Source organism: Thalassophryne amazonica, chromosome 8, assembly GCF_902500255.1.
Source record: "Thalassophryne amazonica chromosome 8, fThaAma1.1, whole genome shotgun sequence".
Lineage (NCBI taxonomy): Eukaryota > Metazoa > Chordata > Actinopteri > Batrachoidiformes > Batrachoididae > Thalassophryne > Thalassophryne amazonica.
This window is the reverse complement of record NC_047110.1, coordinates 116,824,059-116,849,212: the sequence shown is the minus strand read 5'-3', so window position 1 is coordinate 116,849,212 and position 25,154 is coordinate 116,824,059. Positions and strand designations below refer to the sequence as shown.

Below are 25,154 nucleotides of genomic sequence, written 5' to 3'. Positions count from 1 at the left end.
TCCACCAGTCTTGCAACATCGGTGAAAGAAAATTTTGGTAAATCCATCAATAAAGTCGTGTACACTCTCTCCATTTTCAAATGCCGGGTATGTTTTTTCTGTTGTGTTGACATTTGAAAGGAACTCTATTTCCATGGAACGATCCATTTAATGGAACGATTGGTTAATGGAAGAATAATACACTTTATTGAGGAAAGAGGCCTATTGACCAACTAACAGAGCAGATTTTTGGAAAGGGAGAACCACCGCTGACTCAGTATTATGCTTAGAAGATGAGATAAGGAAAGCTCAGGTCAACAACGAGACTGTGGTCCAGATATTTTTAGACATAGAGAAAACGTACAACATGTTCTGGGTTGAGGTCCTGTTAATCCAGATGGAGATGAGAGGAAGAGGAGGAAATATGTTGAACTGGGTAATGGACTTCTTGAAGGGTAGAAGTGTTGAGGTTAAGATGGGATCAGAAATATTAAGAAAATGTCAGGTAGAAAATGGAGCCCCTCAAGGGAGTGTGATAAGTCCTGTACTGTTTAATATTATGATCAGTGTTATGCAGGCCTGTGCGGTTTAGGCGGTTTATCTGGTTTATCCAGTACACGGTATAATTAACCTTCCTTTTTTAGAAAAACATATATGGACTAAATGCTGTTTGCTTTTTAAATTTTTTTTAATACACTGTTTTAAATTGTTGAAATTGCTGTATTTTGTTGTTTTATCTGTTTTCTCTGTTTGCCCTTGTAGCACTTTGAGGTTTGGTATCAAACAAAAAGTGCATTAGAAATAAAATGTATTATTATTATTATTTTGCCCGACGGTAGAGATTTGGAGTCCCCCGACTAATTGCGATAACGGCTGCAGAGTTTTTTGATCCAGGAAAACTCCTCTGTGAACCAGCTGTGTGTGTGTGTGTGTGTGTGTGTGTGTGTGTGTGTGTGTGTGTGTGTGTGTGTGTGTGTGTGTGTGTGTGTGTGAGCCAGTTTGCTGCGGCAGAGAGGGCTGTTCTGAGCTGAGGTGACTCTCACTGCTGTTCCTGTAAGTTTGTCAGATAGATGCCTGTTCTGTCGCTGATATTTGCCAAGCTGTTGTTTATTTATTTTAGCTGACACATTGGGGGAAGGCAGAGGCTCCGTCACAACCTCAAACATTTGAGAAAGCGCCACATTAAATAACGCAATGATTTTTTTTTTTAACCAGAGCAGAAAGACAAAATCAGCCAGGTAACGTCAATTTACCCAGAATGACTTCAAATATGAGTAAATTAAGTATTTTTTTAATAAAAAGTTTTGGTGGTTTCGTGTTGACTGTTGTAAATAAGGAAGTGACCATCCTGAAAGTGCTTCATGTATTCAGAGTGGGTGTGCCATCTAGTGTTCAAGAGATGTAGCTTCACCCGCTGACCATAAATTTATTTAATTCTTTCACCAAAACATCAAATCTAAGCTTGTATCTTTGATGTACCTTCCGGCAAATTGTACCAGTAGTTTTGAGATCTGCACTGTAAAAATTTTCAAAATTACATTATATCTGTTTTTGTTTTTGTTTTTCTGTTGTCAATGATATTTTCGCAAATATTGATTCAGGTATTGGTAAGTCATTGCTTGCAGATGATGGAAGTTTATGGAAAAGAAGGAAGAATGTTAAATTTATTGTAGGAAAGTTAAAAAAAAGCTGTATCACAAGAATAGGTTTTGGGAAAGGAGGTGAGGCTTCAGGTTCTCTGTTGAGAAAACAAACACTATGTTCTTTATGAGGAAGACAATTGGAGAAAATATAAAACTGATGTTGTATGGTAAGAGTTTGGAGAAGGTGTCAAGTTTTAAGTTCTTGGGAGTTTTTTTATTCAAGACTGACATGGAGGGATCATATACTGAAAGTGGTTGACAAATGCAAAAAAGGTGAGATAATGAGGTGTCTTGTTGGAACAGACTGGGAGCAGATATGGCCTCTTTAAAGCAAATTTATGTGTATTTGATAATATTGAGAATGGAAGATGGAAGCTTCCTTCAAAGACAGTTTTGTCTTGTTTGGATCTAGTTCTAGCTCAGGCTCTCAGGGTATGTTCAGGAGCGGTGTGGTCATCTCCAGTGTGTGCTGCAGGTTCAAACAGGAGAAATGACACTTAGCTTGCGGCAGAAGAAACATCAGGCTGATTATTGGCTAAACCTGACGGGTCAGAGAGATGATCACCCGGTTAAAGTAGTGATTCAGCCAAACTGGGAGAGAGAAGGGACTAAATTATCAAGCTCTGAGTGGTCAGGAGAGGTAGGAGCAAAGGAACTATTGGTGCATGACAAAGTCTTCTGTCCAGGAGCATTGTGGTCTCCTGTTCTTTGTGGCAGTTAGAGAAACCCAAGGTTGACCTCACACCACTTGAACTTTGGGCATGGAATAATCATGGAGTCCTGGTCAGTGCATTTCATGAACATGTAACAGAGAGGAACCAAGAACACATTTTACTTTTTACTGACGGGTCGAAGGATCCAGAAACAGATGCTACTGGCGCAGCTTTTATAGTGCAAGGATGGAATTTTGAGTCATGCAAGTGTAGCAGGATCAGGAAGAATATAATATGTGTTTTAGAATATTTGAAATGATCACCTGTGGATAATTTTACCCCGAAAAAGGGCGCCAACTATTTATTTACACTATTCACAGCAGGTTTGTCTAATCCAAATTCAGTAGCTCTGATGCTTGGTCAGGTTCGAGTTCTTGGCCAAAATTTGGGTTACCTTCGATGTTTTCGGACGGTTCGGCCGCACGTCTTTTTCTTCAGGCTAGCCTGGCGAGGGCTCGAGAACACCTGGTTATACCGTCTTGAAGGGTATTGGCGTATCGGCGTGCCCACAGAGCTAAGCCGAGGGTAGTTACGTAACTGGCAATTGTGGCTACGAACAGCAGGGTGTCAGGAGTGGACCAAGCATATGATAGGGCTTGGTATGGTCTGAGATCTTGATTTTGAATCTCTTTCAAAACTTTATCTGTTGGGGCCACGTCGATGACTTGAGAGGCCTCATACTGGATTTTCTCCAGTGTTTGTTGGTCTAGTTCGATAGCGGTTTGGTTATAAAAATCTGACACTTCAATGGCTCCTTCATATTGGTCAGGATGCAGGTGGTAGAGGGATACCTCACCAATGTGGAGCAGGGCATTTTAGGGTACTGTGACCCATGAGGTCTTTCGAGGGAGTTCGATACGAGTCAATGTGTTATGACGGTCGTACACTAGTAGGGCTGATTTTTCAGGGGAGTTAACTAGCCAACGTTGTCCTACTATCTCTACCTGAGTGTCCGTGACCTGGCCGAATGGCGTGATGGTTGTTGGACAGTGATTTGAGACCGCAGATGCCGGCGGTGTCATCTCGAATGAATTGTATTGTTGAGCCGTGTATGCTGTCGCAATGTTTGCCTCCCCTGGCTGGTACAGCAGGTGGAGGGGGAGCATCATCTGATGGCCTGTCATCATTTGAAAAGGGGAGAACCCCGTCGATTCGTGAGGGGTCACCTGGATGGCCATGAGGACCAAGGGAAGTTTCACATCCCAGTCTCTGTGGTTGTCTGCCATGTACTTGCGCAGGATGGTCACCACAGTTCAGTTGGCCCTTTCCACCTGTCCTGACGACTGAGGGTGGTGGCTGATGTGGAAGATCGCCTTTACCCCCAGCACTTGTCAGAGTTGTTGCATGACTTCACTGGTGAAGTGGATGCCTCTATCCGAGTTTATGCGGATAGGTAGTCCAAATCATGAAAAGATGTGATTCATCAACAAATAGGCTGTCGTCAAGGCTGTATCGTTTGGAGCATTCCAGCCATTTGGTGAAGTCACATGTGACAGTGAAGAAATATTTGTTTCCTCTTGCAGACTTCGTGAGGGGTCCTACCCAGTCAATTTGTAGATCTGACCAAGGGAAGGAAATACCTCTTTTCTGTAAGGGAGATTTGTGAATTGGGTTCACAGGTTGAAAATGGCAACAGACCAAGTAGCCTTTGATGTAATCGCTCACATCCTTCTGCATTTTTGGCCAATATGCCACCTGTCGTATCACATTGTATGTTGCTTTCATTCCTCTGTGACCTGCGCATGCTGAATCGTGCCTGTGCATCAACATCCCCCCCCCCCCCCCCCTTGATTACGAGGAACCACTAACGCAGGTGAAGAGAGATCCTCAGAAGCATAGAACAAGATGCCACAGAGCACTTGTAAGTTATCTCTGGCATGGTACAGCTGTTTCAAGTCAGGGACGGAAGCAAAATCATCCTCAGTGAGTGGGTGAACTTGAGGATCAGTGAGGTTTAGCACCATTTTGTTTATGGCCAGGTCCAGAGCCTGGAGTGAAGCCAGGTCAGAGTCGGAGAAAGTTGGAGCAACCGAGGCTGTTGTGGGGACGGGGACTGTGGCAGGGTCTGCGGTAGCAGTCCTGGTCCAGGTCACCACGGACACAGCATGGGTGGGTGGGCGGATCAAAAATGCCTCATCGAATCCCCACGGCATGCCGTCCAGAGCACCTTGCTGGGCTAGTGTGTCAACCAAGTCATTAAATTCTTTGTCTTGGCCTGGTGTGCGGGAGTGACCTCTGACCTTTTTCAAGTATATCTGGTGGTCATGTGTAGTTATGAGGTGGTCACAAGCCTCAAACAGTTCTTTGTGTTTGACCGATTTCCTGTTGGAGGTTACGAAACCATTGCGTTTCCAGCCGAGTAGGTGGCACAAAAAGCTAAGACGTGCATAGTTCGAATCTGTGCATAGCACAAATGTTTCGACATTTTGTGCCACAGCTAACTGGCATGTTATGAGTATGCCAGCAATTTCTGCATACTGAGAGGACTGTGGTCCCAGTTGAAACTTTTGTGGCTCATGTGGTGTGTTGTCAATCCATGCGACCCCCACTCCTGCCCGGGCGACTGTTTCGTGGTGAAATGAGCAGCCGTCCACTTACGCAGTGATCATGCCTTGGCAGGCATTGTGGTCAAAGTAGTGGTGATTAGGGGAGTCGGGTGGTGACACGTCTTCGTTCAACGGGGTTGCAGCCGGTGTGTCTTCGGTGCAGTGCTGGCAAGCAGCTAACCCTGTGCCTAGGGGAGTTTTGCGGTCTTGTGCGTACTGCACCTCCAGGTCAAAACTTTGCAGTGCCATCAACCAAGAGGTAACTCATGAGTTTGTTACTACACCTTCTCGCAGTCTGACTGTTAAGGAATGTCACTCGTTGATGATTAGTTTCTACAATGACTTTTTGTCCGCCCAGATAGTTGGCAAAATGTTTCACGGCCCAGACTATTGCTAGTAGGGCTTTTTCGCAGTCACTGAATTTAAGTTTCGGCGGTTGTAGTGTTTTGCTTGTGTATGCAACCACTCGCCTATCTTTGTCGTACATCTGGTACAGTCCTCTGCTTAGGCAGTGATTGGAGAATCCCACCTCTAGGTGGCATTCTTTACTACAATCGGGGTATTGCCAGGCATGGGGCTGAGCAGAGTTTATCTATTAAAGCCCGCATCGCCTGTTCTTGGGCTTCACCCCATAGGAACGGCGTATCATTTTTGAGCAGGTCTGTCAGTGGTTTCACCAAATCTCCATAGTTTTCAATGAATTGGCGGGAGTAGCTGCACACTCCCAGAAAGCTTGGCAGTTCTGTTAGGTTCGTAGACATTTTGATGTTGGTGATGCCTTGGACTCATCCAACTTGTGGTTGCACTCCGTCTGGCCCGACAAGGAGGCCCATTTAGTTGACCTTGGTCTGACACCATTGACACCTGGAGAGTGGGATTTTTGCACCAGCAGTCATGAGTTGGCCCAGAATGCGGTCTGTCCCCTCCAAATGTGTGTCTAATGTGGGGTTTGGCATTCGGATGTTGTCAACATAGATAAGGGTGCCTCGCTCGTTAGCATCAGCACATGCCTTATTCAAGAAAATGTTGAATTCTGCAGGTGAGTTGGCATAGCCAATGGGCACCTGGTGAAAGTGTACTGGCGGTTGGCGAAGGTGAATGCCAGTATGTGTTGATCGTCTTCATGGACAGGGATTGTCCAAAACCCGGAGGCCACGTCAAGCGTGGAAAAGTATCTTGCGTCTTTTACCTTGGGAAGTTCCTGCTCTAACCGAGCCATCAGCCATCGAGATCGCGACACCTGTTGGTTGAGTTTGCGGTAATCGATGGTAAGTCTCCACTTACCATTTGGTTTGATTACCGGCCATACAGGGGCTGAATAGGTGCTGCTGCACGGTCTTATGATCCCTTTTCCCAATAGGTCTTTTATGATTTCCTGTACAGGTTCATAGGATGCCAAAGGAATTTTGTACTGTCGCACGAAGGTGGGCGGTGTGTTTGGAGGAGTTGGGATACGCACAGAGTGGATGTGTGTGAGTCCACAATCCAATGAATCATTGGCAAAGGACGTATTTATAGTATTTATAGAGTAGATCTCTTAGGCATCCTCGCTCCTTATCATTCTTTAAAGCATCTGCTGCTGCTAAAACTTGTTCTACCTGAGATGCAAACTCAGAATCAGAATCTTGGTTAAGGTTCAGAGCTGGTTCAGTGTCATCTTCAGTATTTGTTTTGTTCTGAGAGTCGACCATGAGGACTGTAAGGGTCTGGAGGACCATGTGGTCAGGGTCCTCAAGGTCTATTCTGCCAACAGTGTCTTCTTCAGAGATGATCACTGGAAATACAGTGATCACTCCTGAGGGTTTGGAAAAGACAACCCCCTGTTGTGGACTGGACAGGGAAGAAGTGATGGAGGGACTTGGCCAAGAACTGGAATGTTTATCTCAAAGTCCTGAAAGTCAGTGCTGATTAACCAGCCCAGTGGGGTGGCTTTGGGAATCAGGATGTCTTCGCCAGTGTCATTATGCACCACCAAGGGAGTTGTCCAACTTCTTAGGCTCAGAAACGGGGTGGCTTTGAGAGACAGTCCCAGTTTGGTGAAGAGCTGGGATGGCTGGAAGACCACCTGCAAGTGTTGGAGCCGTTGTCCTGGATGAATCACGAGGCAGCATGGTGCATTTTTCAGATTGGCAGGTATCGTGATGTGACCATCACTCACTACCTGACATTGCCCAGACTTTAGATACTCCGAATCTGAGTAAGCGGGGTCGTCGTATGTTCTGGTCAGAGACCAGAGGACCTGATTGACTCTGTCAACCTGTACCTCCAATCGGACAAGCAGGTCCCCTCCTATGTGGACAGTGCATGATAAGTTTGGAACGACTAAGAATGAGTGGCTCAATTCTTGTCGGTTCCAGCGAGTTCTGAGTGTGCAGATTCCAGTTGCCTTGAGTATGGTCTGGGGTAGAGGGTCCTTTGGAAAACGGGAAGATTTTTCCACATATAAAATGTCTGGATTGGATTTTCTCAATGAATCAAACAGACTTTGACTAGCTGATCTTTCGGCCCAAAGAGCCAGACCAACATCAGCGGTGTGTGTGTTTTCCTAATGGAGACCATCTACTACCAGAGAGGAGTACTCACTCGCATTAGTATCCTCTGACAGCTTACAGAGGAAAGTGTCCTTCTTGGCCAGCAGTGCATCTGGTGGCCATGAAGCATTCCGCGGGTCTACAGTCGACGAGATGTTCACTGTGACCATGTCGCGTGGGGGTTCTATATCATCTGGGATCAGAGTCTTAATGGCATAACATTGGGGCTCTGCTAGTTGGGTCACCTCAGGTGGGAGAGGGTGACGGACCTGTGCTCACAGTTTTAACCATTTGAAATCAATGAGGGGTTCAAATCAGTTGAGAAAATCTTTCTCTAAGAGGAAGGGAATGGTGTTGAGTGCCGATATGTACACAGGGTGTACCAGACTCATGGGGCCGACAGTGATGTTGGCCAGAGCCATTGAGGATAAAGTTGCTGGGTTGATCGTGTAGGGCTGGATCTCTAACAAACACGGCGATAGTTTGAGGTTTCTGTTGGCCTGCCGTGCTGCTACCTGCTGTTGTTTAAACAGTGAGGTAGACATCAAGGTGACATCGGCAGCGGTATCCACAAGAGCCTCATGTCTGAGCGAGTTTTCCAGAGTTAGGGACAAATAAAATTTCTTGCAATCCCCTTCTCAGAGAGATTGCCCAAGAATTTCCATACAGGTGGTTGTCCAGGTATAATGGACGCTGGATCAGCGTGTGATCTCTTGTCCTGATCGACCTGGACTACCAAGATGGTGCTGGGAGGACCAGACTTGGTCTCTCTTGGTTCTTGGTCCCCATCTGAAAAAGTACCATGTTTCAGGACGTGGGTCCTGGGATGGTGCCGCTCACGGGTTGTCTACAGTCCTCAGATGCCTTTGGTGGAGTTTGTGAAGAAACCAGGTTGGTAGTTGGTGTTGCTATGCTGTTTACACACAGCATGTTATCTGTCTTTTTGGCCTTTTCGTCCTCAAACTCCTGGAGGAGGCCTTTCATGATCTTACAGATTTCTTGGTGGAGGCTTGAGTCCACATCCTTAATTGAGTGCTTGGACTGGTCTCTTTCTCGGGAGTCTCGGTTCCAAGTACTCTTAGTGTTGCATCCAGGTGGTCCCTGATGAGGGTGTGTGGAACCCTGCCATCCTTGGGATCGGCCACCTGGGTACTCATGTCTGTCATCGGGCTGATCTTCCCATGTGGTGGGCTTCTCCCACTGTCTGGGTTTGAATTTATTACCCCGATTTTCACCAGTTTCGGAGCCCTCTCTGGTTCCGAAGTCACTTTGGCTTTGTGGGGACCACTGAGGTTTTGCTCGTGGTCCACCTCAATCCTTGGGTCGGCCTCTGACAGATGGTTTCATCTGTCGAGGGGAGGTAGTGGCAGAGCCAGTATGGGGTTTAAATGCCCCCCCGGAGGTGCCTTCAAGCTCAAGGGTAGGCCTTGGTCTTTCAAGGCTGAGGATCATTTTGTCCTCCGGTTTACTCTCTGTCTTTATTTGTTTAGCAAAACCTTTCACACCAAGGTGACATGGGTACTGTATGGGAGCCTCATTGGGATCTCCCAGGATTCCCAAATTATGATTCGTGGTCGGGTGGAGGTTCTCAAGGAACAAGTTTTTAAAGTTAAGGTCTTCTTCCATACCTGGTTCATTTCGGTGCCGAAATAGGTACAGAGAAACCTGTTATAATATTGCTGGGGCGGTTTGCGCCTGCCTTGTTTGACGGCCATAGCGGCGGCAAGATCTGTCCGAACGGAATGATCCGAATATTCTTTTTCTAATGCTAAGCTGAGTTTAGCAAAGTCTTGTCGTACCGCCGCGGGTTGACGCTCAACGAACCGGCTAACCTCGCGGCTAGAAGTCTGCTTGATGAGGTAGATGTAATGTTAGCAATGTACTGGTAGCATGGGTGAAATCCCTGAGGTAATAGCGTATGTCATTTAAATACGCACATGTCTCAGGGGAGCCTCCTGAGGATTGTGGTAGGACACAAATGAGTGGGAAGTAGAGGTGCACTGATCGATCGGGCACCGATCATTATCGGCCGATCACGCCTTGATCGGTTTGATCGGTGATCGGCAAAATGCGCCGATCAAAGGACCGATCACAACAGTGCAGGCAGTAGCGCAGGGAGCGCTTGGTCCTGTCATGCCCAGCCAAGAGCATGTGTAGTTTCAAAATGGCTTTGCCGGTCTGGACTTTTTTTGCGGTGTCAAAAACAGACACAATTTGTTATTTGCAACACTTGTGACAAGGCTATCCCTCGAGGAGGAGTAAACCCAAAAACATTCAATACTACAAACCTAATTAGACATTTGAAGAGTTGTGACTTGACAAAATACCAGGAGTTTCACAAAGCAGCTAGCTCTCAAGCAGAGCAGAAGCCGGACCCGACAAAGAACAAACAATTTGCACAACTTTCAGTTACAGAGACACTACAGCAGCAGCAACCATACAGCAAAGATGGTAAGAAACTGAGAGATCTAAATAGACTGCTGTGTAATGAATGGAACCACACTGCCATCTAGTGGATATCCAGTGTGCGTGAGTGTGTATTTGTGAATCAGTAGGCATTTGTTTGTGGATCTGTGGATTTTGCGAAAAGAATGCGAAAATCCTGATCGGTGCACCTCTAGTGGGAAGGAGAGGCGGTATCTCTCGATACCCATGATATGGAGGTTGGACCTGCCAAAAATGCGATATGGGTTCTGATAGAGGTTCAGACGCAACTCCTTGCGGTCTGTGGTGGTGAACGAGCAGAGCGACTCAGTCGAGCACAGATCTCTTTGTGGTAAAGTTTGTTCTAACTTACCTGTTGTGTCATTTAACGTTGGCTAAAATTGTGGGGATTAGGCAGGAAAATGTCTCATAAATCGTCTTTCATACATTGTTTTATTTTTTAAAAACAAAATACGTTTCCCATCTTATTGATTTTAGGCATTTTTTTTGCCTCCATTGTCCAACTGTGGCTGTAGTGCAGCGGTAAGACTCCTGTCTGCCCCTCTGGTCTTTTCAGGTTCAAATCTCGTGAGTGGCTTTTTTTTTTTTTTGTATCTAGCAGTGGTGGCCAAAATTCTTGACGTCCTGGTGAGTGACCAAGTAAAGGAGTTGTTTATTCAAATGCCATCTTATCAAATAGGTTTCAGGAAAAAGCACACAACTGTTTAACAGCACACAGAAGGACATCATCACTGGGGACTGGACTGCTTAAGACCCCATGTCCTCCAGTTATTCAAGGATGCTAAGTTTTCACTACAAGCCACTAGAACAGTTTTTACCCCACTATTTTTCACCACCAGGGACGGTTGCACTGCACTATCTAGGATAATCACTGCACTATGGAACTCTCATGAACACTGGACATACTTCTTCCTTGCTTATCACAAACAAAGACTGCGAGATTCCTTAGCTGGCCCAGTCCCGGGATACCGCTAGGCATGTGTGTGTGTGTGTGTGTGTGTGTGTGTGTGTGTGTGTGTGTGTGTGTGTGTGTGTGTGTGTGTGTGTGTGTGTGTGTGTGTGTGTGTGGACTGTGCAATACACTTTTTACTGGACTGTGAAGTTGTGATAATTGAGAAATCTTCACTCCTATCACTGCTTAGTACACGTAACACTGCTTTTTGATCACTTTAAGTTTTTGCTGAATGTCTTCATGCACCTTACCAGGATTTTTGTTCTTTGTTGAATACTATTTATGTCTTAGTTCTTCTAACTTCTACATCACAATACTACATCATAGACTTATCTATCAACACTCATTGCTTCTTGGTCATGTTAATCTCTTGTCTACCTCAACTCACAGGATATGTTTTTGCACACTTGCTTTTTTTTTCCCCCTCCCCTTGACTTTGACCTGTGTTAATGCTTGTTGTGTATATGTGTGTCTTGAAATGTCAATGTGGGCATTATGTGTATTGTGTAAGCTACTTGACACCTTAATTTCCCCCTGGGGATCAGTAAAGTTACTCTACTCTACTTATTGTTTACTGTACTGTTTAAGTTCTGCCATTGTGATTAAAACAGGTTCCAAATATGAGGAAACCAATTCCTGTTCCTTAATGTTAAATCTGGTAAATTTGTTGCTTATAAGGAGTAAAACAAGTCCTCTGCCTCTAATAGAATCAGAAGAATTCCATAGTACCATACTGAATTGCAGCTTCTTATTTTCTATTTAAATTTTTGGTATAATTTCTTTGCATCATGTTGAATTGCATCGTATTGCATCGTATCGCATTGTGAGGAATTGAATTGCCATCAGATACATATCAAATCGCATCGAATCAGGAACAGGGGTGAATCGTATCACATCGTATCATCGTGTATCACCATGTATCGTATCGCTGGTCATGTATCGAGATGCGCATTGAATTGTTGGCAGTGATGAGATTCACATCCCTACTACACACTTATCGCCAGCAACCCATTACTTCAACTCCGCTACAATTATACAATATACATGTTACATATTATCAATTCCACATAAAAATAAGTAAATTAAGTCACCCTCTGACACTTGTGCGTCAAACTTCTCATCCTCAAACCAACGCTTAAACACAGCACAGCAGTCAATATGTCATAGTTAAGAATAAAAATAAATAAGACTCACCATGGTTCAGTTTTTGAATGAAGCTCGGTGGTCCTTCATGGTGGTAAACTTCTCAGTGACCTTGCTAACAGTCCATGGATGAATCCATTTCAATAGAAAGCATCGCCAAGGCGTTCAATCTCTGCTGTCCCATTGTATTCCGTGTAAACTTTTTTATTCTTTTTAGACTGGAGAAGTTTCTCTCAGATTCAGTGCTTGTCACTGGTGTTGTGATTATGATTTGTAGAAGTGTCACTGTTTCAGAAAAGGCCTCCTGGATGTTGTTTTCATGAATGGACTACAGTAAAGAAAGTGCGGTGCTGCCTGTGCTGAGTTCACTGTGCTGGTAGAGGAACATCAACTCTGTTTTCAGCTTCGCCTTATTTGTTATTGGCCATAGTTTAACAGCACGTTCCAGTTCAGCCCCTGGAAAGGACTGCACAAACTTGGGGAAAGTGTGCAGTGAGTTTTGCTGCAATCAGACGGTCACTCTTAGTGAACCTCTCCTCCACTTGACTTAACACAGTGTCACAGGCCTCTTTCATAACTGTAGCTGTCAGTTTTCCTCCTTTTATTTCCTTCTGCTCCACTTTCTTGCACAATCACATCAGCTCGTTCCCTGAAACATCCCACGTTCATCTTAAAGGTGTCCATCACCTGATTGATGTCGGCTGTATCAATGTCCTGCTTTTGCAGCACACTGTACAAAATGTCCACTTCTGGCAGGAGCTCAGAAAATAAACTGCAAGAAGTGTATGAACTTTGTGTCCTGCAGGTGCATGGACAGGCCATAGGCCTCACTGATGGTCACCCTGTCCCATCCCTCTTGTGTGCACATGTTGTCCAAACAGTCCTTTATCAGTCCTTGGTAGGTTGCCTCTACTGGTGGTTGGCTCTCACTGCGGTATTGTATCACTTCCTGTTCCGGAGCACAGCGGTGTTTTGCTGTATCTGTTAGCTGTTTATCTAGTTAACTAGATAACGATTTGTTTCACAGTGTAATCTTTACGTGCCTTAACTAAAGCACTCCTTCTGCTGAATCACCTCTAAATTATTTACACATTATTCACTTTGCGTGTTTTTAGGAATCCGCTAGCTTAGCGTAGCTACTAGCTCTTAGCCGGTTTAGCATGGCGGCTTCTCCTGTCTCTCCCGCACTTTTCTGCTCTGGGTGTGAAATGTTTAGTTATTCCTCGGCTTCCTTTACAGTAACGGTACTTGTAATAAGTGTAGCTTATTCGTAGCTTTGGAGGCCAGGCTGGGCGAATTGGAGACTCGGCTCCGCACCTTGGAAAATTCTACAGCTAGCCAGGCCCCTGTAGTCGGTGCGGACCAAGGTAGCTTAGCCGCCGTTAGTTCCCCTCCGGCAGATCCGGAGCAGCCGGGAAAGCAGGCTGACTGGGTGACTGTGAGGAGAAAGTGTAGTTCTAAACAGAAGCCCCCTGTACACCACCAACCCGTTCACATTTCTAACCGTTCTTCCCCACTCGGCGACACACCCGCCGAGGATCAAACTCTGGTTATTGGCGACTCTGTTTTGAGAAATGTGAAGTTAGTGACACCAGCAACCATAGTCAATTGTCTTCCGGGGGCCAGAGCAGGCGACATTGAAGGAAATTTGAAACTGCTGGCTAAGGCTAAGCGTAAATTTGGTAAGATTGTAATTCACGTCGGCAGTAATGACACCCGGTTACGCCAATTGGAGGTCACTAAAATTAACATTGAATCGGTGTGTAACTTTGCAAAAACAATGTCGGACTCTGTAGTTTTCTCTGGGCCCCTCCCCAATCGGACCGGGAGTGACATGTTTAGCCGCATGTTCTCCCTGAATTGCTGGCTGTCTGAGTGGTGTCCAAAAAATGAGGTGGGCTTCATAGATAATTGGCAAAGCTTCTGGGGAAAACCTGATCTTGTTAGGAGAGACGACATCCATCCCACTTTGGATGGAGCAGCTCTCATTTCTAGAAATCTGGCTAATTTTCTTAAATCCTCCAAACTGTTACTATCCAGGGTTGGGACCAGGAAGCAGAGTTGTAGTCTTACACACCTCTCTGCAGCTTCTCTCCCCCTGCCATCCCCTCATTACCCCATCCCCGTAGAGACGGTGCCTGCTCCCAGACCACCAATAACCAGTAAAAATCTATTTAAGCATAAAAATTGAAAAAGAAAAAATAATATAGCACCTTCAACTGCACCACAGACTAAAACAGTTAAATGTGGTCTATTAAACATTAGGTCTCTCTCTTCTAAGTCCCTGTTGGTAAATGATATAATAATTGATCAACATATTGATTTATTCTGCCTAACAGAAACCTGGTTACAGCAGGATGAATATGTTAGTTTAAATGAGTCAACACCCCCGAGTCACACTAACTGTCAGAATGCTCGTAGCACGGGCCGAGGCGGAGGATTATCAGCAATCTTCCATTCCAGCTTATTAATTAATCCAAAACCCAGACAGAGCTTTAATTCATTTGAAAGCTTGACTCTTAGTCTTGTCCATCCAAATTGGAAGTCCCAAAAACCAGTTTTATTTGTTATTATCTATCGTCCACCTGGTCGTTACTGTAAGTTTCTCTGTGAATTTTCAGACCTTTTGTCTGACTTAGTGCTTAGCTCAGATAAGATAATTATAGTGGGCGATTTTAACATCCATACAGATGCTGAGAATGACAGCCTCAACACTGCATTTAATCTATTATTAGACTCAATTGGCTTTGCTCAAAATGTAAATGAGTCCACCCACCACTTTAATCATATCTTAGATCTTGTTCTGACTTATGGTATGGAAATAGAAGACTTGACAGTATTCCCTGAAAACTCCCTTCTGTCTGATCATTTCTTAATAACATTTACATTTACTCTGATGGACTACCCAGCAGTGGGGAATAAGTTTCATTACAGTAGAAGTCTTTCAGAAAGCGCTGTAACTAGGTTTAAGGATATGATTCCTTCTTTATGTTCTCTAATGCCATATACCAACACAGGGCAGAGTAGCTACCTAAACTCTGTGAGTGAGATAGATTATCTCGTCAATAGTTTTATATCCTCGTTGAGGACAACTTTGGATGCTGTAGCTCCTCTGAAAAAGAGAGCTTTAAATCAGAAGTGCCTGACTCCGTGGTATAACTCACAAACTCGCAGCTTAAAGCAGATAACCCGTAAGTTGGAGAGGAAATGGCGTCTCACTAATTTAGAAGATCTTCACTTAGCCTGGAAAAAGAGTCTGTTGGTCTATAAAAAAAAGCCCTCCGTAAAGCTAGGACATCTTACTACTCATCACTAATTGAAGAAAATAAGAACAACCCCAGGTTTCTTTTCAGCACTGTAGCCAGGCTGACAAAGAGTCAGAGCTCTATTGAGCCGAGTATTCCTTTAACTTTAACTAGTAATGACTTCATGACTTTCTTTGCTAATAAAATTTTAACTATTAGAGAAAAAATTACTCAGAACCATCCCAAAGACATATCGTTCTCTTTGGCTGCTTTCAGTGATGCCGGTATTTGGTTAGACTCTTTCTCTCCGATTGTTCTGTCTGAGTTATTTTCATTAGTTACTTCCTCCAAACCATCAACATGTCTATTAGACCCCATTCCTACCAGGCTGCTCAAGGAAGCCCTACCATTAATTAATGCTTCGAGCTTAAATATCCAATCCAATCCACTTTATTTATAAAGCACATTTAAACAGACCCGAGTCTCCAGAGTGCTGCACAACAAAAGCATAGACACGGAAAATAGCAATAATAACAATAATAACAATAAAATAGATAAGATAAAATAATACATAAATAGATAAAAACCATGATAAAAAAAAAATAAATTTCAATAAAATAAAAATAAAATAAGACACAAGGACCGTACAACTCATGCGGTGTTAAAAGCCAAGGAATAAAAATGGGCCTTAAGACGGGACTTAAAACACTCCACAGTGGGAGCAGATCGGACATGTGGGGGCAGAGCGTTCCAGAGTCTGGGACCGACCACGGAGAAGGCTCTGTCCCCTCAAGTTTTAAGTCTCAAGTCTTAAGTCCTAGGCACCATGAGCTGGGACTGGCCCTTGGACCTCAGAGCTCATGCTGGAGTGTAGACCTGGAGGCAGTTGATGATATATTGTGGTGCCAGTCCATTCAGAGCTTTAAAAACAAACAAAAGTATCTTAAAATCAATTCTAAAACGTACAGGGAGCCAATGCAGAGAAGCCAAAATTGGGGTAATGTGCTCACGCTTTCTGGCACGTTAAAAGTCGAGCCGCTGAATTCTGGACTAACTGCAGTCGGGAAAGTGCGTTATGGCTAATCCCCGAATAAAGTGCATTGCAGTAGTCTAAACGAGAATAAATAAAAGCGTGCATGACTTGTTCAAACAATTTAAAAGGGATAAAAGGTTTCACTTTTGATAAAAGACGAAGGTAAAAAAAACCCCTCAATTTTAAAACCGCGTTAACCTGTTAATCAAATTTAAGATCGCTGTCTATGGTGACACCAAGGCTGGTGACTTTGGGATGCACAAAACTTTGGAGAGGTCCCAAGTCAAAGCGTCTGTTAGACCTCAGTGCTGCTTTTGATACTGTTGACCATAAAATTTTATTAGAGATGATTTTATTTTATTAGAGCATGCCATAGGTATTAAAGGCACTGCGTTGCAGTGGTTTGAATCATATTTATCTAATAGATTACAATTTGTTCATGTAAATGGGGAGTCTTCTTCACAGACTAAGGATAATTATGGAGTTCCACAAGGTTCTGTGCTAGGACCAATTTTATTCACTTTATACATGCTTCCCTTAGGCAGTATTATTAGACAGCATTGCTTAAATTTTCATTGTTACGCAGATGATACCCAGCTTTATCTATCCATGAAGCCAGAGGACACACACCAATTAGCTAAACTGCAGGATTGTCTTACAGACATAAAGACATGGATGACCTCTAATTTCCTGCTTTTAAATTCAGATAAAACTGAAGTTATTGTACTTGGCCCCACAAATCTTAGAAACATGGTGTCTAACCAGATCCTTACTCTGGATGGCATTACCCTGACCTCTAGTAATACTGTGAGAAATCTTGGAGTCATTTTTGATCAGGATATGTCATTCAATGCGCATATTAAACAAATATGTACGACTGCTTTTTTGCATTTGCGCAATATCTCCAAAATTAGAAAGGTCTTGTCTCAGAGTGATGCTGAAAAACTAATTCATGCATTTATTTCCTCTAGGCTGGACTATTGTAATTCATTATTATCAGGTTGTCCTAAAAGTTCCCTGAAAAGCCTTCAGTTAATTCAAAATGCTGCAGCTAGAGTACTGACAGGGACTAGAAGGAGAGAGCATATCTCACCCATATTGGCCTCTCTTCATTGGCTTCCTGTTAATTCTAGAATAGAATTTAAAATTCTTCTTCTTAATTCAATCAATCAATTTTTTTTTTATATAGCTCCAAATCACAACAAACAGTTGCCCCAAGGCGCTTTATATTGTAAGGCAAGGCCATACAATAATTATGTAAAACCCCAACGGTCAAAATGACCCCCTGTGAGCAAGCACTTGGCTACAGTGGGAAGGAAAAACTCCCTTTTAACAGGAAGAAACCTCCAGCAGAACCAGGCTCAGGGAGGGGCAGTCTTCTGCTGGGACTGGTTGGGGCTGAGGGAGAGAACCAGGAAAAAGACATGCTGTGGAGGGGAGCAGAGATCAATCACTAATGATTAAATGCAGAGTGGTGCATACAGAGCAAAAAGAGAAAGAAACAGTGCATCATGGGAACCCCCCAGCAGTCTACATCTATAGCAGCATAACTAAGGGATGGTTCAGGGTCACCTGATCCAGCCCTAACTATAAGCTTTAGCAAAAAGGAAAGTTTTAAGCCTAATCTTAAAAGTAGAGAGGGTGTCTGTCTCCCTGATCTGAATTGGGAGCTGGTTCCACAGGAGAGGAGCCTGAAAGCTGAAGGCTCTGCCTCCCATTCTACTCTTACAAACCCTAGGAACTACAAGTAAGCCTGCAGTCTGAGAGCGAAGCCCTCTATTGGGGTGATATGGTACTACGAGGTCCCTAAGATAAGATGGGACCTGATTATTCAAAACCTTATAAGTAAGAAGAAGAATTTTAAATTCTATTCTAGAATTAACAGGAAGCCAATGAAGAGAGGCCAATATGGGTGAGATATGCTCTCTCCTTCTAGTCTTCTTACTTATAAGGTTTTGAATAGTCAGGTCCCTTCTTATCTTAGTGACCTCATAGTACCATATCACCCCAATAGAGCGCTTCGCTCTCAGACTGCAGGCTTACTTGTAGTTCCTAGGGTTTGTAAGAGTAGAATGGGAGGCAGAGCCTTCAGCTTTCAGGCTCCTCTCCTGTGGAACCAGCTCCCAATTCAGATCAGGGAGACAGACACCCTCTCTACTTTTAAGATTAGGCTTAAAACTTTCCTTTTTGCTAAAGCTTATAGTTAGGGCTGGATCAGGTGACCCTGAACCATCCCTTAGTTATGCCGCTATAGACTTAGACTGCTGGGGGGTTCCCATGATGCACTGAGTGTTTCTTTCTCTTTTTGCTCTGTATGCACCACTCTGCATTTAATCATTAGTGATTGATCTCTGCTCTCTTCCACAGCATGTCTTTTTCCTGGTTCTCTCCCTCAGCCCCAACCAGTCCCAGCAGAAGACTGCCCCTCCCTGAGCCTGGTTCTGCTGGAGGTTTCTTCCTGTTAAAAGGGAGTTTTTCCTTCCCACTGTCGCCAAGTGCTTGCTCACAGGGGGTCGTTTTGACCGTTGGGGTTTTACATAATTATTGTATGGCCTTGCCTTACAATATAAAGCGCCTTGGGGCAACTGTTTGTTGTGATTTGGCTCTATATAAATGAAATTGATTTGATTTGGTTTATCTCCTGGCGGCATTCCCACACAGCATTGACTGTTTTGCTTTTGAATTTCCACCACGTGGCTGGAGGTCTAGGGATGCGCCTCTCCGATGTTGCGTCAAGAGCAGCTGTTCTCTTTGGTGAATTGGAGAAAAACACTGCAAACAGATCAGCAAAAAACACTTTCAGCTCGGAAATTCTTGCTGAGCAGGTTTGTTGGACTGTCAGGTTTCATTGATGCGCGTAACAGTGCATAAAATGCGCATTTGGATAGCGCTCCTTGACAAGAGTCTGAACTCCGCGCACACCTCCACTCATTACTGCTGCACCGTCATATGTTTGTGCTATGAGCTTGTTTCCCAGGTTCAGGGGCTCAAGAGATGCTGTTATAGCAGCTGATAGACCAGCAGCCGTTTTGTCCTTCACCTCAATAAACTCCCAAAACCTCTCTGTCACTGTGTTGTTGACCATGTCGCGCAGCACTGTGACCATGTGTGATTTCCAGGAGATGTCAGTGGTCTCATCTGCCTGCACAGCAATGAAAGGTGCATCTACCAACTGTTGAGTAACCTCATCCTTGTAAACACTGTACATGCAATCCAAAAGGTCATTCTGGATTATTGTGGAAGTGCCCTTAAAATCAGGTTGAGAATCATATTGTCCTCTGAGCCTGGAGTCTCCCTCACACATCGTCTCAAAAATACACCTGAAAATGCCAGGGTTTAAGGAGCTGGCAGACTCGTCATGTCCACGCAGGTTATAATTCTGCCAAGAACATACCTGTTTTCTTCAGTCTGGCGATTGTGCTCTTCGATGTCTCGTCTGTGTGCACTGTCAAGCTGCGATGTAATATTTGTGGTCCCTAAGCCGACCTTGATGGCATTATCCACGTGATGTGCAGCTCTCATGTTTTAGCAGCCTTTCTGATAGATGTTTCAAGTCCTGAAATCCAGTTGTTGTCCAGAGTTTCCCCTCCAAAAAGAAAACATGGAAAACAGCCATTTTTCACATTTGAACCATTCATGGTTGAATGATCTATTTTTATCCTTTCCTTCTTAACAAAGGGTGAAATCCTCTGGTCTATGGGGTCCCAGACATTTAATCTCTAATTTATTGATCGGTGGAGTACCAAATCACACAGTCGCTAAATAATCTACTCGGTTCATTGTTTTTCTAAACAGCAAACTAGTTAACTGACAAGGTAGCGATGCCCAGTACCCGCCCTCACACCAAATCAACCAATAGGAAAGCGTCTGGGGCCCTGGCTGTCAGGCCCCACCAGCCAAACTGACGTGTGCATTGAGCACGCGCATGCACACGCAGCAGTGTGTCCAATTCAGAGCGCTGCAGGCGCGGCCTTCTCTTGCTGTGCCCCACCGAGTGGAAACGGGTGAGCAGCAGAGACAAATCCACACAGAACAACATTACAAACAAGTCCAGAGAAGAAATACACTCTGCAAATGAAATCGTCAACATTTTATTTGGAGAACAAAGTTCAGTTTGTTAACTTGAAGTTTTGCTGAACAACATAATTGTGATGAACATAATTCTCTGCATAACAGCGACATCTGGTGGGGCTGTGCCCCACAGGCCCCTAATGCAAAAACGCCACTAATTGTAACATTAGATAAGTTAATGATTTCCTACGATGTAAAGATTTAAGAGCTTGATAAACTTCCTGAACAGAGAAAGATACAATGTTGAAAGGTTGACCAGTGTACATTACGAGGCCTCGCAAGATTTCACAGCAACAGATCTGACAAAGAGCCAGAAGATATAAAATGTTAAAACAGTTCAACATCTCCATCCTATTAGAGACAGGAACAGTATCCTTTAAAACATATGTGAGAGCTTTTACTCACAGAGAGAGATTTAATAACTTTCCAAAATTCCCGTGGACTGTTTAGGTTATTAGTGGTGACAGACAAATAATATTGTGATTTGACTTTCTTTATAAAAGATGAGCATTTGCTTCTTACGGTCCAGTCACAGGGCACTTAATGAAGGGCAATGAAGCCCTGACAAAACAAGAAATCTGGACTTTCGTTGGCATCATTTAACCTTCACTCAGCTTCATTCCTGCAGCAGTTGCTTCGTCAGGATTTTTAAACTGTTGAAAAATTTGAATGAAGGGCAACGAAAACTTCAATTCGTCTGTGTTTCGTTTTGCTGTCGTGCTTGACGTTTTTTAATCGTTTGTTTAGTTTTTGTAATGTTATTGTTTTTTTCCCCCTGTCTGCATATATAGTAATGGTAAATGCCACACTGGCAGAACTATTTATGAACATTAATACCCATATATGCAATTTATTCTTGCAAGACAGAAGGTATGTAGTGTGTGAGAAGACCCCCCACCCCAGAGCCCCAGACATCCACAGCCACTCGGGGCCAAACCCACGTGCCACACTCACCCTACCTACCAACCCCTCCATAGTTGTTACAATTAATCTCCCTTGCTGTGTACGACCCCCTAAGTGTGCAAAGATAAAGTGTTGCATTAAAAGCAGGGCAAGAGACGGCAGGTTTTCAGACTGCCGTGGGTGGTCATGGCACACGGCTGTGCCACAGCCTACCCTGCAAACCCACCACCGCCTAGTGACCCCGACTCTAAATTGGTGAAGGTGTTTACTAAACGTGTAGAAGTAAGGTGTGTGCATAAAAATTGCAAGGCAGTAGTGGCGGATGGAGATCGCAGTGGAAGGCTGCAGTGCACAGCTGCGCCACAGACTGCCCTGCAAACCCATCCCCAACACCCTACCGCAAATCATGTGACCTCTACAATGTGCTACTTACAACCCAATATGATGTGCGTGCAGGTGCTAACCCGGTGAAGTGCATTAAAAGGGTGTGACATGTGTGACACGTGAGGCCCAACCCCAAGCAGCAGGCAGAGGCAGAGGCGCGGCAAGGGGAGGAGGCCACCCACACCAGCCCCACCGGTCCCCCAGCCCAACCCCAGATCCGGTGGAGGTGCCAGGGAAACCACGGGACGGGGAGAGGCGGGCAGCCCCGGAGGAGCACCGGAGGCCAGGGAGGAGCAAACCAATAGGGGGGACAGGGGGCCAGGGAGCCGCAGATGGACAGGCCACCCCGCCCGGCGGTCCCCGAACCAGGGAAGGTGCAAGATGAGACACCGGAGTCGCAGAGGCAGTCGAGTAGCAAAGGGGAGACAGGCGGGCCCCACAAACCCAGAGGGAGAGGCCGGGGCACAGGGGGCCACGCACACCCGAGCCCCGGGGAGAGGCACCACCCCCTGCCCAGGCACCGGACCCCAACCCACCAACGGTAGAGCAGACAAACCCAACTGAAAAGGAACGATGGCCACCAAACACTCTCTTCCCCCACCCCAACGCCAATAGGACCAGAAGCCCCGCGACGCGGCTCCCGGGCCCCCATCGGCGGGCCAGCCAGCCACCCAGGGCAAACTCGGCCTGCTTGCTTGGATATTTTTATCTGGGTGGGGGGTCAGCTTTAATGGGCTCAGGCACCTTATATAGGCCAGAATTAATCTTTTGTGTGGATACAATTAATTATTTTGCCACAAGCAACTGCTAATTTTGAAACAACAAAAACGTTGTTTAATTTCCAATGGTACTTGAATGCAATGGCAGCAACAGCTGCAGCCCCTGTGTGCGCTTATTATTTTTTAATAAATATAACAGTATGAGTGTAGGAATGACAATCATGTACATGTGACAACAGGTAGATGATTCAGATGATTATATAAAGAGCTGTTCTGGAAGGAAGAATTCACATTGTGGATCACCTGCAGCTGGTGGAAATAACCACACACATGGACTGATCAGTTTACTGCTCTGATATCTTCAATCATCTTTACACTTATATTTATTCTTTGTTTTGACAGTTTCCCGTTATAAATCAATATATATGGCTTAGTAACATAATACAGTGATACAGCAGTGACCACGGCACACCAGAGGTGTTTTTTTTCCATGGAGGAGGACTATCGGTCAGCCTCGAAGAAATTCTGGCAAACCGTCTGACGCCTTTGGACACGGAAGCAGCTCTCCACCCACACTGTCTATGGTGCGGGTGGGGAGCTGTTGACTGGGGATGTTGTCGGGCGGTGGAAGGAATACTTTGAGGATCTCCTCAATCCCATCGTCACGTCTTCCGAAGAGGAAGTAGGGAATGGGGACTCAGAGGCGGACTCATCCATCACCCTGGCCAAGGTCAAGTCACCAAGGTGGTCAGAAAGCTACTCGGTGGCAAGGCTCCTGGGGTGGATGAAATCCGTCTGGAGTACCTTAAGTCTCTGGATGTTGTTAGACAGTCTTGGTTGACACGTCTTTGCAACATTGCGTGGCGGTCGGGGACAGTGCCTCTGGATTGGCAGACTGGGGTGGTGGTCTCTTTGTTTAAGAAGGGGGACCGGAGGGTGTGTGCCAACTACAGGGGGATCACACTCCTCAGCTTCCCCGGTAAGGTCTATTCCAGAGTACTGGAGAGGAGAATTCGACCGATAGTCAAAGCTCGGATTCAGGAGGAGCAGTGTGGTTTTTGTCCTGGTCGCGGCACACTGGACCAGCTCTACACACCCTCCATGGGGTGCTCGAGGGTTCATAGGAGTTCGCCCAACCAGTCTACATGTGTTTTGTGGATCTGGAGAAGGCGTTCGACAGTGTCCCTCGATGCGCCCTGTTGGGGGTGCTCCAGGAGTACGGGGACCGGGGTCCATTGTTAAGGGCTATCCGGTCCCTGTACAACCACAGCAGGAGCTTGGTTCGCATTGCCGGTAGTAAGTCAAGCCTGTTTCCAGTGCACGTCGGCCTCCGCCAGAGCTGCCCTTTCTCACCGGTTTTGTTCATTACCTTTATGGCCAAAATTTCTAGGCGGTCAGGGTATAGAGGGGGTCCGGTTTGGGAACCACAGAATCTTGTCTCTGTTGTTTGCAGACGATGTGGTTCTGTTGGCTTTGTCAAACCAGGACCTTCAGCGTGCACTGGGGCGGTTTGCAGCTGAGTGTGAAGCGTTTCGGATGAAAATCAGCAGCTCCAGATCCGAGGCCATGGTTCTCGACCGGAAAAAAGTGCTTTGCCCTCTTCAGGTCGATCGAGTGTCCTTGCCTCAAGTGGAGGAGTTTAAGTATCTCGGGGTCTTGTTCATGAGAGAGGGATGGATGGAGCGTGAGATTGACAGACAGATCGGTGCAGCATCTGCAGTGATGCAGTCACTGTATCGGACCGTCGTGGTGAAGAGAGAGCTGAGCAGGGGGCAAAGGTCTCGATTTACCGATCAGTCTACATTCCGACCCTCACCTATGGTCATGAGATTTGGCTCGTGACCGAAAGAACAAGATCGCAAATACAAGCAGCCGAGATGAGTTTCCTTCCCAGGGTGACTGGGCACTCCCTTAGAGATAGGGTGAGGAGCTCGGTCACTTGGGAGGAGCTCGGAGTCGAGCCGTTGCTCCTCCACGTCGAAAGGAGCCAGCTGAGGAGGTTCAGGCATCTTTTTCGGATGCCCCCTGGATACCTCGCTGGAGAGGTGTTGCGGGCACGTCCCGTCGGGAGGAGGCCCCGGGGAAGACCCCAGACACGCTGGAGGGACTACGTCTCGCAGCTGGCTTGGGTACGCCTCCGGGTTCCCTCAGAGGAGCTGGAGGAGGTGTGTGTGGATCGGGAGGACTGGGCGGCTTTGCTTGAGCTGCTGCTCCCGCGACCCGACCTCGGATGAAGCAGAAGAAAATGGATGGATGGATGGATGTTTCGCACAGTGTGTCGTCAGACAGTGAGGATTCTGATGATGAATGAGATGATCCCTCTTTTGTTCTGGACGAGGAACCAGAGCAGGTGGTCCACCGCCATGCACACAGATTTCCACAGCTTTTGTTTGCAGTTTCTCTAGGACTCAGGCACTATGAGCTCCGTCCCAGCGCAGAGTCCTGGAACTCAGAGATGCAGACACACACACTGCTCCAGCTGTGGCTCCAGGCGTGTTATATTTAAAACAGCCAGTCACAACAAACAGACAAAAGCAAACAGTGAATCTTAACAAACCAGTCACAACAAACAGTCTTAAAGAAACAGTCAATCACAAACAGCCAGTGAAAACAAACAGACGAAAATGGTGAATCATAACAAACCAGTCACAACAAACAGCCAATCACAACAGTCAGTCACAACAAACACCCAGTCACTGCAAACAGACGAAAACAGTCAGTCACAATAAACAGATGAAAACAAACAGCCAGTCACAACAGTCAAAAATAAACAGCCAGTCACAACAAACAGCCAATCATAACCGCCAGTCACAACAAACAGACAAAAACAGTGAATCATAACAGCCA

The 25,154-nt window shown here is 45.5% G+C and overlaps 1 protein-coding gene and 1 long non-coding RNA gene across 3 annotated transcripts in view; both read left to right on the top strand.

The window, feature by feature from the left end:
- The window catches only part of deaf1 (DEAF1 transcription factor), a 71,912-nt gene that overhangs the window by 5,562 nt on the left and 41,196 nt on the right, over window positions 1-25,154 (top strand). The gene's annotated exons all lie outside the window — the stretch shown is intronic.
- LOC117516387 lies at window positions 19,599-24,366 on the top strand. The gene is made up of 3 exons (XR_004562382.1): window positions 19,599-19,636; window positions 19,760-20,138; window positions 24,353-24,366. It is a non-coding gene; the product is annotated as an uncharacterized LOC117516387 (long non-coding RNA).